The sequence below is a fragment of the Callionymus lyra genome, chromosome 14 (genome assembly GCF_982586985.1).
Source record: "Callionymus lyra chromosome 14, fCalLyr1.hap1.1, whole genome shotgun sequence".
In the NCBI taxonomy this organism is placed as follows: Eukaryota; Metazoa; Chordata; class Actinopteri; order Syngnathiformes; family Callionymidae; genus Callionymus; species Callionymus lyra.
The window spans coordinates 16,513,688-16,529,049 of record NC_141831.1 but is presented as its reverse complement, the minus strand read 5'-3'; positions in this window follow the sequence as shown (position 1 = coordinate 16,529,049).

Below are 15,362 nucleotides of genomic sequence, written 5' to 3'. Positions count from 1 at the left end.
CGTCTTAAATCATATTTCCTTTCATTGGACTGAAGTGGCTACTAAAGCTTTAATTCATTGTACGTCTTCAATTTATTTGCCTTTTCGTAAGTTGTTAAATGTTAACAGGACATTTTAGGGGCTCCTTGGATAATAATGGTGAAGTTGTACAATTATAAATATATACGTATAAACTGGAGATAGAACAGATCAAAACCTCGAGTTTCCTCGAGATTGAAACCCATGACCTTCTTTGATGCTCCTCATCCGTGTTGTGCTCCATAAATTAATTTTGAAAATGACTAATAGGGAATGTTTCGAAGCCGCAAATTCAGAGGAAAATGCATATAATGCAACATAGAAATCTGGCCCGCCAGGTCACTTCATGTAGCCCGGCAGATGGTTGTCTCAAATCAGATTAGAAGAAAGTTCATGTTAATAGTGAGACCTATAAACCTTCCAATAACAGTAAATTAATGTTGAAAAAAGGAAGTTTCTTGGTGATGTTTGATCGAGGTCGAACAGAGATGATCAAGATATAAAAAAAACCCTATAAGAATAAAAGAATATATCGCAATTTGACTCATATGTACTGTTACGAACTTAATAGGATAAAGAATTTTGGCCAGTTGTGTGATTGAGTTTGACACCCCTGGTTTTTATTTAAGATCATTTTGCATATATTGTAATTATCAGGCCTCTCTTCTTATCTTTTTATTAGTAGTAGTATTAGTTGTAATTATTATAAAAAGAAAAATACATTAACTTAAAATACAAAAAACTAACATGAACATGAACATGGATATTTATTTAAAGCTAGATAGTTGATTTTACCTTCAATTAAATAAATATTTATCTGAAAATCACCTTTCTAAATAACTATTTCCTCCACATATATACCTAAATACATTTGTGTTGTTGTACCCTGGACTGATTATCTAATATAATCCCAAGATGTTTCAACCTGACGTACAGATGAGACGTACGTCAGGTTCACAGCAGTTCAAATGTAACCACAGCAAAGCCTCAGAGATGCATGACGTTAACTCTCCGAACTGCATCTTCGGCAGGAAACACAAACAACTTTGGCTGAAATGAAAGCGCCTCGCATGTGTTCAGTGGCTGTTTAGAATTATTAAATCAGATCGCTGGTCTGTAGATGTAATCTTATGTTTGCTCCTTTGTCTTGTCGCGGAGGTCTGGACTGGTTCAAATCCCAAATTGGGTTAAAAAGGGACACGGCAGACAATTGTCACAACAGTGTCGTGTAGAGCCTCTGGATCTGAGCTGCTTTCTGTCCGATACACGAAACTTTATTAACGTTTAAATCGGCAGAAACCAAAAGCCTCACGAGTCTTTGTAACTGATGAGATTTCGTTTTTTGCTGATAAACATAGTTGTGATGAGGTAAATGCTCATGCGGGTGGTTGCCATGGCGATCCTGGTTTAGGGAGTAACGGAAACTTTAAAAGGTTTTTTTTTTTTTTTAAAGCTTACAGATAGAACTTTTAAGATTCAAAATAAAACTTTTCATTGTGACAGCTTCTGCCTATGATGTGTAACGGTTCAACAGAGGTTAGAGAGAAATGGAAAATAAAAAGAAAGGTTGGATAAAAAAATATTTATATGGTTCCTATTATTACTGAACACTTTACACATAACTTTACAAACAATAATACTGTAACTACTACGAGGTTCAAATGATAAAGCTTTACTTTTTTCGATGACAATGATTTCCTCGACACTATTTTTACATTTTTACATTTTCCTTTAAATAAAAGTATCATATCTTATATAAAAATACATGATTTATGTGCATCTGAGAGTTCTGCGTGACACTCTGTAACAGATGCTTGTTCTGGCTATTGCGAAGACCCCGTTTCCTTTAGTGACATTACCGACAGCAGATTGCATCACTCAAACCCCTGCAAGAGCCAAGGTCTCAAGCAGAGAAATTCCTCACACAGTTTTCTAAAGTTGTCTTTTTTGGTAGTTATTTAGTGGCAAACTTAACCTCACTTTAAATCATTAAAGATAGAAGCTGTTACCATGAAATGTTTTATAAGTGATGTATTTTAAAACTGAATTTGCGAGTTAAGCATGTGGACTACAGTGAAAGCCATGTGACATAAATCGTTTATGATATCGGATTAAAGCTTTATTAAAACGATGAAATGTTTGCATCTTGACTGATACATGGTGATAAAGGTGAATTAATCTGCTCTAAATATTATACATAAATAAGAATTTATGTGTTTGCATGAGACATGTCGCTCTGGTCTTGTGGTATAGAAATAATAATAAAAATTAATAAATTAACAAAAAGATTTTTATGAATGAAGGAAAGATTGCAAAAAAAAAAAAAGAAGAGAAAATAGCACTAGTAAAATGGAGTGACTTGTATTGTCAGGAACTATCTAAGAGGAAAAATAAAATACATAACACACTGTGACTTACTCAGACATCAAACTATTCCAGATATACATAAATCTTTTACCTCCCGATGAACATCAAGTAACAGCTGACACAGATGATGAAAAATACTTGATCAAAATCTAACATTTTAAGGAGGAATCAATCAAGTTTTCCAATGTTTTTCAACAGCGTCTTTTGATTCTGAGAGACACCTGCTGTTTTCCGGGCAGATGGATCCCAGAGTTACAAAACGCAGCTCCCTGACATGAAACGAGCGTCTCAGAAGAACCACAACGACGCATTTTATGATCATATAAACTAGCGACTAGTCCTGTGCGTGAAGACGATAACGTTCGAGCACATAAATATACTTGAAGAAGCAGAGGCTGCCCGACTCAAGTTCTGTGGCTCAAAATAAAAACCGGGGAGAGAGAAAAGAGAGCAAAACCGCAGTAGACGGTTTCGTCAGCGTAACAGAAACTCAAATAAATTTCAGTCAGACCTGTTTTTTCAACGACCCGAGAAAGTCAAACCTCAAATACGGCGGCTGAATGTTGGCCTACGTATTCATTGGTGTTGATGACGATGAAAACGTACAGACATTTAAAAAGAAGAGGATAATATTTCTGGTTTAATTGTGATTATGATGATGTTAAAGTGATTGTTCACCCAATATTCAAACTTCACCCATTTTCTACTCACCCTCATGTCAGCTAAGGGGTTGGAATTATTTTCAATAATAGTAATAGTATATAGTAGTAGTATAGTATATATATATAGTAATAATAGTAATCTATTCCTTTTTAGAGTTATAGGCAAACATGTATGTTAATTTTTACAGTAACCGCAGCAACAGGCTCCTCTCCATGCACTGCAGAAAAGAACGTTTTTAAGGCGTCTTCTGTTCCTTCTGCGATCTTTTAATGTAGCGACTGATGCTCAAAAATCGCCGTCCAAAAAGACAAACTTCACACAAAATACCCCCCCACACACACGTGCTCGTCTGTTACGTTCCTCTTGTTGTACAACAGGAAGTACTGCAGGTAAGATATCACGAGTGCTTCCAGTAGACTGTAGTATAGACAGTAGACTGGAAGTGCTCGCGATATCTGCCTGAAGTACTTCCTGCTGTTGTAGCATTATATTGTTTAAAGTTCTACTATGCGTGGGTTTACTCCGGGCACTCCAGTTTCACAGGGAAAGTGTCTGTAGGTATGAGTGCGTGTTCTAATGGTTGTGTGGCTTTGTGTTTCTTGTGAAAGCCTCCTGTCCAGGGTGTCCCCTGCCTCTAACCCGAAGACACTGGGAGCTCCAGTCGCTGAATTAAAGTGGATTTACATTTTTGTTTTTAACTATAAAAACGTAGATTACTCTGAAAAGAATCCTGACCCTCGGGGCGAGTAGAAAATGAGCGAAATTTCGGGTGAACCATCACTTCCAGGATGAGCCCGTCTGGGAATCCAACCGGCAACTAAACACTGACGACACGATAAAAAAGGTGCAGCGTGGCGTCACTCCGTCGCTTCCCGGAATCGCGGCGTTTTCCAATTAAAAGCCAGAGTCAGCGTTGGCACGACGCTCCGAGACTCTTCTCATGCAAATGAGGTAAAATGTATATTTCTAATTACAGCTTGTCACTGTCCATCAGGCTGCGGCGGGCCGGACGGTCCGCAGAGGTGATGGACCAGACGGGCCGGCGGAATAGGAACCGGCCCGACGTCGCCGCTCCCGCAGATGATTTCTTACTCTGGGAGGCTGCCGTTTGATTGGATTACAGCATGAAAGTGTTTTGCAGTTGATAAATCAAAAACGCTGCGATCGCGCTGAAATCTGGCAGAGGCCCGACCCGGGCGAGCTGGACGCGCCTCACAGGGAATATTTGGGTTTATACACGTTTCAAAGGTTCTCCTACTTGATCACATACTGTTTTATTTTGCTGTGTATGGATGTATACTGCTAATGCATGGCAGAGGTCAGTGTGTTAGAAGCCCTGCCATAAAAAAAGCCCAAGGGGCAGCAGGGGGGGAGAAGAAAGCCAGCCGAGGAGGAGGATGGGGGGATGAAGGGGTGAGGGGGGGAAGGAGTCGAGGAGGACGTCTGTTTTTTCTCAGCGAGCGAAGCTGCCGAGCGAAGTCGACATGGAAAAGCTGGGAAATGAGAAAATGGTGCAGCGGGCGGCCGGATCGCGCCTCGACCGAGGTCCCCGAAAAACCCCGCACTTAGTTTAACTAGACTTGGGTTTGTGAAGTCTGATCCCGGTTTAGGTGGACTCCACGTTTGATGAGAAGAGCCGGGCTAAGTGGTCCTCGCCGACTGATCACTTGTACCTTTTTTTTTTTTCCATGAAACCCGTTTCATCTTTCACATCGAAAGAAGAGTTACAGGCAAACGTTGAGACCCGACCGAAAGGTTCTGCCCCCTTGTTTGTGGGAGTGACCCGGGTTTTGTCGTCCAGTAAACAAACACGACTTTCAGCTCGTCTCTTGGTTGAAAAAACCAAAGAAGAAATCTGACCGCATGAGTTTGGAACAATACATTTGTGATCAGCAGAAACATAAAGTTGTAAAAAATAACATTAAAAAAATCCGTTTGTGAATCAATTATAAACAACCATAGCTTGTTTCTACACGTTCTCAATTTAAGTCAATTAAATTATTTCGACTTGATCAACACACGGCGGGTCAAACATGAGTCGATAATGTAGACATGCAACGTCACCAGTAGTCGCCTACAGGCTTTCTTTCTTGTTCCCCACTGGTATTAATTGAATAACCAATAATGTGTATTAGAGGAATATAATTTATCCTCCAGAATAATAGATATTAAATTATTAGAGAAGTGTGTATCAAACTGATTTGTTTTCAGGTCACATGGTGCCCTTGGAGTAGTTTGCAGTTGCAAAAAAGTTTGTTCACTTTCACGAGATATTGTTAAACAGTAAACAGGTCAAATAAATTTAACAGCAGGATTTAAAAAGGTCAGCAGAGGAAGCTGGAATTGATTTACAGGTGCATCTATAATTTTTCATATAGAAATAAGATGGTTAAAATCACGCCGTTTGAGCTATGTCTGTCGCCGTTTATTAGATGATGTCACTGGTTTCATTTATTAGCCAATTTTAAATTTGAGTCAAAGGAATGAGAGCAATGGTTTACGGTACCAGACCAGGTTCGGTCCGGGCACTTTCCGTGTAATGACGTCACTGGCCGCCAACGTAAAGGATTATTTTATTAAGATTTTTTATACATAAACACAACTACCACTGAGCGATTAGAAGACACTTTCGAAAATACAACAAAAATTGCAAGTACACTGAATGTGTCCCGACTACACGTGACGCCATTGATATTTACTTGGAAACGTCCGTTAGTCGCTTGAAGGTTTGTGTTGCATTGAACAGTTCAATTATTCGTCCACTGGCAAAAAAGTTGTACGTCGTCAAACCTAGAAGTGACGGAATTGACGAAAGCTTGTGAAAATTATCAATTGTCGAAGATTGTCTTTTTGTTAAAATACATGTTTAATGTTTGGTACGTGTCCTCGGAGCATTTAGTTTGTGATGTCATCGCGTAGGAAGTGTCCGGCCCAAAATGGTAAGGCAGACTGAAATGGTACTGCAGTAAAATGAGAAAAGTATTTTGGAGATATAGTCCATTAAGCGATATTCGATCCCAACGTTACGATTGTTTCTCTACATTAACTACTGATGTTGGTTGAAAGAAAGTCTTAAACATGATGAACTCTTCGTCCTCTCCGTCTGAACCAAGTGAGTCTGATTGGACCACTTACCTGAAGTCCTGTTTGACCCGGCATCATCTCAAGGTCTGTCGGGGGAACCGTGGAGTCCACTGGCACCAGCGGGGCTTAGCCCAGATTGACCTCCAGCCTCTCATCTCTCTTTTCCCACAGGAGGACTGACCTGGGCGGCAGAGAGGCACTCCAGCTCAGATTTATGTCGCTGCCACGTAATTACACCCGCAATTCCGCAGTCAGCTCCATCTCGGCTCTGATTTAGAGTCCTAATTGTTATCTTTAGAAGAAGCTGGACTCCAGAATCCAGGCTGCTTGATACACAGGACTATCAGCAGAGGCCACGCAGATGTTTACAGAGAGACGAGGAATGACATTCCTGGACGGGTAATGACTTTATGAATAAATAAAAGGTCAGATTTTGTCTCGATGATAAAGAGAGTATAAAGATGCAGCCATAAGGTGTTGACTCAACAGGTCAGTTATCTCACATGGTCTAGTATCTTGAAGTGTAGATCAGCACCTCTGAATCTGAGGCAAATACCACACATAGTATTATATCGTCTCAGATCGAATGTATTTTTCAGTCAGAGGAGTGATGAGGCTGTCATGAGTTCACTCATACATTTCTTGTAAAGTAAACCTTTTTTAATCTTTTTCTTTATGTATTTAAATGCATTAATATTAGGTACATATACAAAGTTCTGGAAGTTTCGGTCAAAGTCCATCTAACTGGGCCAGCACTCTATTAGCTAGAAAATATACCGTAGGGGCGTTTTTGTTAGTCGTAAGGTCTACCTATGGAGTCGGAGCCATAAAATATTTAATTGAAAACGTTATTAAAGCAGCGGATAATGTGACTATCGAGAATAGGATAGTTCCTATGTATGGACCCAAGTATCTAATGCCACTCTGTGGATCGCCTGGTACTTCAAATAACCGGTTCTGTCAAGCATCAGAAAAAAAAAAAGCATGTACCCTGGACCACCAAAAACAAATGATGTTCACAATGGTATAAAGTTGATTCATCTTGTGCTGAAGTTATGTTATGAAGTAACGTTGATGTTTCAGAGTCCAAATAGAACCAACATCTGCAAACGTCACAATGGCCTGCAAATAAGATCAAAGTCAATTATATATTTAACTTGCATTGAAACGAGTCCGTTGCCTTTTTGTAAGTAAGTAAGTATTGTGTGAGTCCCATGATGGATTTGCATTAGTTCTACTTTCCACACGGCATAAATAACGTAGTTCTGAACCACTTTTGGTTTTAGTCAGTGTCCTTAACATCACATAATATTTTTAAAAAAAGTGAGTAAGGTAAGGTAAGGTAAAACTTTATTGATCCCTATATATATACATGGAGCCGATGCCCTCAGTCAAAGAAAGATAGTAACAAGTAAAATGCACTCACTCTCTGCCCTGCAGACAAATCAACCCACATTTTGGAAACTGGAGAGTAATGGATGATTGCCAGTTAATTTAGGAAAACATGCAGCAATGAAGGGGAATAAAGGGAAAGAAATATGCCGGGGTAACTGATAGCAGCAATTCAGGGGAGAACAACGGAAGTATAGGGAGATGAAAAAACAGGAAGAGAAAATAATGAAAGTCAGTAAGTTTGGAATATATGACAGAAAGTTGAAAGACAATCTCAAAACAAACAAATCATGACAAAAAGTGATTTGAAATGAAAGTGAAAAGGACAATAGAAATAACCAAAATGCAAAGAAATAATTTACTGATGACTAGATTCAAATTGATTGGATATGAAGTCGTCATGAAAACTTGGTGATGTCAGACAATCAGATTTTAGGCCTGGAACATTTATCCTTAAGCTGTCATTTATGTTGGCATGACTTTTAGCAAGTCCAGAACGTCTTATTGAGATTTTATGTGGACAATTCATTCAGGCACTCGTTTCCTTTAAAGAAACAATCCTTCATATGAGCCACTGGGATCCGACCGGGTGAGGTGTGAGGGAACATTGGCGGATAATAAGCCGTTGCTGCCTCGCCCCTCCATGGCATCCTGGTCCCTGATACTGTAAAAGGTCATCGTCCACCGGCAGGATACAGTCACGATAAGCATCCAGTCGGAGGTGTCGCGGCTCTGATAAGTATCCATCCAAGTCTGAGAGCTTGTCGCTGCATTCCAGCGGCTGATCCGACACTATCACGAAAGCCCCAGCGCTGCTGCGCTATTTTAGGATCACGGCAGATAACAAGGAGCTCAAGCAGAACGACATAGAAGGCCTCTCAGGACTCCCCGGGAGAAGCAGCGGGTTTTAACAATAAATGACGTCGGTGTCCATCTGTGAAGGTTACATACTGACAATTGTCCCTTATACTCACTCATACTCCCTATATAAGCAGATTGTAGTTGATTCAGAACTCTGCAGCGAGGATTCTGACCCGCTCCACTAGAAGAACTCACATTTCTCCGATCCTTAAAACTCTTCACTGGCTTACAGTTTCTTTCAGGATCAACTTTAAAATTCTGGTTCTTACTTTCAGATCTATTCATGGTCAGACTCCTCCTTACATCACTGATCTGATCCAGCCTTACAACCCAGCTCGGGCTCTGAGGTCTGTGGATCAGAATCTACTTATGGTTCCGGACCAGAGGAGAGAAATCCTTCCAGGCTGTTGCTCCTAAGCTTTGGAACGATCTTTCCTCTCTCTTTACGCTTGATGGATCTACTGACTCCTTTAAGAAACATCTTAAGACATTTATTTGTTCAGGCTTTTCCTTGATTTTCTGGAACTCCTGTTGTGTTATCAGTTTTATCTTGACCTTTAAAGTATATACTTTATTGAATATTGTTTTGATTGTTTAAGCGCTTTGTGACCCTGGTCTGGAAAAGCGCTATACAAATAAAAATTACTTACTTACTTTATCTGCTTAGCAAATGGAGGTTAGCAACAATGACCAGCTAGCGTGATAGTTTATCGTGCACATGGCTAGTTTTGCGAGTAGTAAACAGTTTATTCATCTGCTTCATCAGTCAGTTCTCTTGCGATTATTATATTGTTATAGAAAGGTCTAACAGATCGAGAGTATGGAAACCAGGTGGCCTAGAACCCGTGTCAGCCCACAGGGCAGCCTCCTGTTTACGCGCAGTCGGATGAACGTTACAGCGATAAACACAAAAGAAATGACTTGAAATTGGATCCTAATCGTATTGGGAGCTTCTGTATCTCACTGTAATCGGCTCCAATTGGATTTAGAAAAAACGTCACGTGATGATCAAATGACCCGCGACCTGCCACGCGTCGCCCCCTCGGGGCCCCGGTACCGTTTTCACCAAAAGACACCTGTCCAGGCGGAACAAAGGCCTGCTCAGAGGGCCGGGAAGGCGTTCTATATCTCTCTCCATTGTCAACATCCTGAGAACAGACCGAACTAAACTCTGATGTCCAGATGTGGACGTGTCCAGATGTGGACGTAGGAGATTCCATTTCCGTGCAGGAGGAACCAACAAGAGGATCAAATGGACCCCAGTGTCCACCGCACCAGATGGTTTTCAGAAACGGTTGAGTTTTTATAGACAGATGAGGACATCAAGTCGAAACAATGAGGAAAACTACAGGTAAAGATATAAAAGTAAATTATGGTGAAGAACTGAAGCAAATTATTGAAGTTATTTCATACACAGAGCAGAAGAGTCTCGGAGTCCAAGAGGAACAGAATGAGAAACGATATCCAGAAGATTTTTCGTGACAGATGAAATGAATATTACCATCTCTGAAGATTAAAGACAATCAAACGAGTTATACATAGTATATATGGGTTTTTAAGATGATAAAAAAGGAGGCAATCTGAGGACAGGGAGGCGGAAGTAAAAATGGGAAATAAAGTTATGTCTCTGGATTCATCTATTGCGTCGAAGAAGAGAAAAACCATTCTTAAAGTCATTAACTCATCGAACAGATACGATTTGGAAAATGCATTTTGGGAACTATTTAAATTTAGGAAAGTTTGGATTTCTTCATTAAACTTGTATGTCCTCTGATCACTTCCTGACTCCGATCAGAACCAGGATAATAGCTGGAAACTACACTTTAGAAAACATGAGATACAATAAAATCACTTGGAAAAATAAATAGTTTCAATGTGTCCGATTGGTCATCGGCCATAGTTCTGCTCACGGTTCTACACAAGTTGAAACAACTAGCAGATACAAATGTTTGTCTATTCGGCTGTATTTTATGTTTAATGGATTGACATGAAGCTCCTTGGCAGATGTATGTTCTGGCTCAGTATTTCATATTACTGAATTATGAAACCACAGAATTCAATAATCTCGATTATCATGAAAGAATACATTCCTGTGTGAGATTAGTTTTCTAAACATTTTTCATCACAATCAAAATCCATTTCAACCATATTCCAAACACATAAAACATGTTCAGATAGCCTGGGAAAACTTGTTTCTAAACAAGAATCTTTTGTTGATGTATTTAGGATGGCAAAGGTAGACAATCTTATGGTTTATAGGAAGTTTTTTATGATTTTCTTTATAAGTTTCCATCCTTCCTGAACATGTGATCAGAATCATAAGCGAAAAGGGAGTTTGGATATCAATGTCACCATCAGTTAAAGACTTATTTTTTTTACCCAAGTCTGACGAAACCCCAGAAAGATTCATTTGAAAAGGTTGAGACATGTTTTTGATTCGGAGAAGAACAAACAGTCTCTGAAGTACAAACGATAGCAGCGTCTTCTCGGAGGACGACGCTCTCGCTATTGATCCTCTAAGCAGGAGCAGCGCCAGAGGATCAGACTGTCGGCTCAAGATTGATGCTAACGTCAGACACCAGAACCAGCCAATCCCACGGATTCATTAGTTCAGTGTGTCGCGTAGATTCCTGTATCTATGAGCTTTTTTTTTTTTTTTTTTTGACAACATCTGTGACCGACACTCTGGACCAGCCCGGGCGGACATTTTTTAACCTGGGTGGGCCCCTGTGGGAAGCGAAGCCCCCTAGCCTGAGTGTTTAACTTCTTTTCCTACAGCTTCACCTCTCCAAAGCTCCTTCCAGGTGAACCTAATGGCCAAATCCACATCTGTGGGCCATTCAGGGTTTTAATGAGCGGGGGAGAGCGATGTGGAGAGAGCACAGAATGAATGAACAAGCAGCGACTTTAACTAGCTGCCTCCGCCATTAAGAGCCTGTGGGGCAATTATGTTGGACCCAAACACCACTGCTCAATGTTACACAACAACACGCGATTATTTGCGCCAAAAATCAAAAAACTAATTTGGATTCTAAAACATGAAACAATATCCAAAACCTCTGATTTTCCATAACAGACGACAGTTCCCGACATCAGATCTGGCTCCGTCCTCGTTACGGGGGCAAACGTAAAAAACAGCCGTCACAGCAGGAAAACACCTGAGACGCGGCGATGAAGTGAGGTTTCCTGAAGTTTCACCATTAAAGTCGGAGAATTTGAAACACAGCTTTACCTTCAGTGGTGTTTGAAGAAAAACTATTTTGGAGATCGAGACGGGAAGAGTAAAACATGAGACCCCAGAAGAAGGTCGGAACGTTAGAGTCATCAATAAAAACAAATCTAAATGGAAAAAAACCTCTTTGGTTTCCTATGACTACAATAAGCTTTCATTATTAGTTGGCTTAGATCCATCCACTCTGGATAAGGAACATCTCAAGGAACATCTCATCTCTCATAGGAGCAAGTTAGAGCGGCCATTTTAAAGTGATAGTTCACCCAAAATTCCAGTTGAATATAGGGAAGTGTAGACAGTAAACTGTATGCGATCAGGAAGAGCTTCCGATATTAACCTGTACTACATCCTGTCTGTGTCGCTTGTTATTCCTGAAACGTCTGCTAGAAAACAGGCTTTAAATATAGTCTTATTTAAGTTTTTCCGGAACAATTTCTCATATCGGGGCTTAAATACAAGATGGACGTTACAAACGAGCACCATGGAGGTATTTAGATGTTTTTAGGTGTCTTTTTGGACAAAGATGAAAACATCTGAGCTCCAGTCACTACATTAAAATGAAAATATACATTTCGTCTATAACTCTAAAATGAACAGATTACTCTGAAAATAATACCCATGACATGAGGGTGAGTAGAAAACGAGTGAAGTTTGAATTATAGGCGAACGATCACTTTAAACGGACAATATCGGAAATATAATCAGGATTAAATTGATTGATAATTTAATCACGAGAATTAATCACAAAAATAATCTTGGATTTTTGCTGCAATACAACAATAAAGTCAAAAATATCAAAATGACATTAAAAGTGTGAAATATAGATAAAATAAGATGTATAATAGCAGAAAAGCCAACTAGGAAAATCTGCTGTTTAAATATTATGATAGCAAAGTCCAACTTTTTTTTTGCATTATTTGTTCTTCCTCGCTCTGCCTCTCTCTTGTTATTCTAGGCAGTTTAATGAAGTCTGGACCATGTTGTGGCCCCCTAGTGGTTGGCTGACCACAGGCCGCCACAGATAGACCAGTGGGTCAAGACAGAATCCATTAACAAATGAAATACTTGTAGCTTAGTGTTTTACTGGTTTAAACCACCATTGATTTCAGTCTTGATGCCCAAGCCTCCTGGGATACGATCGCGATGATTCTCAAAAGTGAGGAATCTACAGTCCTCACTCTCGTTCCATATTCCCAAACCTGTGAGTATTGGGACAGACTTTGATCTTGAGGAATGAGTTTGAGGAATAAGGAGATAAATTGATCTTCATTAACTTACTTAAGCATATTTTCCCGAGGTTTTCAGCCATTATTAATATTCGATCCGCATATTCAGGGGGGGCTTGGTTCAAAACTCAAATTATCTTCAGGAAAAGTGTCTGATGAATGTCAATATCTGTATTATTATTATTATTATTCCTCTGCGCCGCCCAGGTCGTCATATGTTGAGGAGAAAACTGAACTGCGGAAATTAGTTTTTGATTTTTTCCATAATTCACTTCCCTGAGAAAGATTTGTGGAAATGAGCGGGACCATTTAAGTCGCAGCACAAATTAACGACACCGAAAACCTGTCAGAGATAATGAATGAGGTTCATTTGCGTTCATATGTGCTGATTGCGACTCTTATTTGCTCAGTTCGCCGGGCGAGGAGAGGCCTTCGCCCCCGACAGGAACTCAATCACAGCGCCAGGCAGAGTTTTGTCACCCGTTTTTTCTTCTTTTTTTTTTTCCCCCCCTGAAGTATCCGAAAATGCTTTTAGAGAAGTGGGTCCCTGAACCGTCTCCAGCTACATGTTTCTCAGGGTCAAGCCTTTATGCCCATGTTTTGACTCTCAGCTTCTCTAAATCCTCCAGGGTTGTCTGACAAAGAGCAGCCCCCCTCTGTTAAATCTGCTGCTGTGAAATCATTAGAGCCCCGGCCTGACGGTGGTCTGCTGGCACAGTGTGTGTGTGTGAGTGTGTGTTTGTGTGTGTGTGTGTGTGTCTGACCAGGAAACACAAGATCCTACCTGGACACACACATCATTGAAACCCAAACGTAACCGTGTCTTTATCAAGAATTACAACCACTTATATGGCTAAGAAGTTGAATTACAAACTTAACACGATGTCGAGCACTTCCTTCAAACTCACTCGGGGGCCAAATTTGGCCTGCCAAGACATTTTATGTGGCCCGCGGGATGGTTGTTTCAAACCAAAGTAGATGAATGTTTCTGACCCATTAAGATGCCAGTATTTATTATAAGCCAAGGAACATATCTCATCAATGTCAACGATTATAAAGGTTAAAATGAATACAGAGAAAGTTTAAGATTAAGTTTCAAGGAATAAAAAAAGAATATCACAATCAGCTTTGTACTAACTCTTATGCTTTTTGATAAATACACATTTTGATCCACCTGCAAATTAAAAGGCTACAGGAGTTTGTGTGATTGAGTTTGACAACCATGATGAAAAGTTCTTTCAAAAATAGCATAGTGCCCCCAGTATAAAGTTGCCATCCTGCTCAGATTGTTTCAGCTCATATGCCAAAATATATATATTTTTTTATAACCCAAATAATGAAATAGAATGAGCAATTATGATTGTTTTTTAATAGGAACCTCCTACGTGATTACTTTATTCAGACGGAAAAACTAAAATTGATATTGCACTATATATTGTGCCATTTGTGGCAATAAATAATCGATACACTGACAGTAAATATCGATATTTTATCACAACAAACACGTCATCATCAGTACCTAATCTCTCCTGTCCTGTGTATGGGGGAGCTGATCCAAAAATGACAACAATGAGTTACTTACATATGGTGTAAGCAGCGGCGGATGATGACTTTAACAACAGCAGAAGAAGAACCACAGGAGAAATACGGAAGATACTGAAAATAAAAACGAGGAAAACCGATCAAGACCCACATGCAGGTTCCTACTGTAAATCTTGGAAACACTTTAGCTTCTACAAGACACATGAGTTAACTGGATAAAGATATGAAACAAGTTATATTAAATTGATAGTTGGGTCATAATTCCGATTTTGCTCATGTTGACTGAGGGTTGGGATTATTTTCAGAGTAATCTGTTCCTTTTAAGAGTTATAAGCAAAAAATGTTTGTTCATTTTAATGTAGCGACAGATGCTCAGGTTCAACTTACCTCCATACTGCTGGTCTGTTACGTTCATCTTGTACTGAAGCCTCGACAAGAGAAACTGTAAAAAAAACAAACACAACTGTATATTGAAAGTCAATGATGACGAGTGAGCACAAGTCGCTACATTAATGGATGTGAAAACTCAAAAAAGGAACGGGTTCTTAGGATTAATTGATTTGAAAAGGTAAAATAAAACAGCGACACCTCAATCGATATCACGGTGAATTCATACTGCATGAAATTTGCTCAGGACTTAATTACATTTTGTTTTCTAATATGTTAAGATTTAAGTTTAAAAGATGTAAATGAATTGGTTATGCATTGATTTGTCCAGGTTTACCCAAAGTACCTCCCAGCTACTGGACTGGTGAACATAACTGCACGCAATTGGTTGAAAACTGAAATTGTTAAACTTAAACAAGCCCAAGTTCACATAAAAGAATTTTCCACTGACTCAGGTTTCACTGTTGTGGTTTACAAAAGACTAATTAAAATTCATTCACTTCAATGTTTCCAACTGTGCAGTTTTTATATATTTGTAAATTGTAAGTTCTTTAATAAATACATAAGACGTTTTCCTTTCCTTTTTCAGT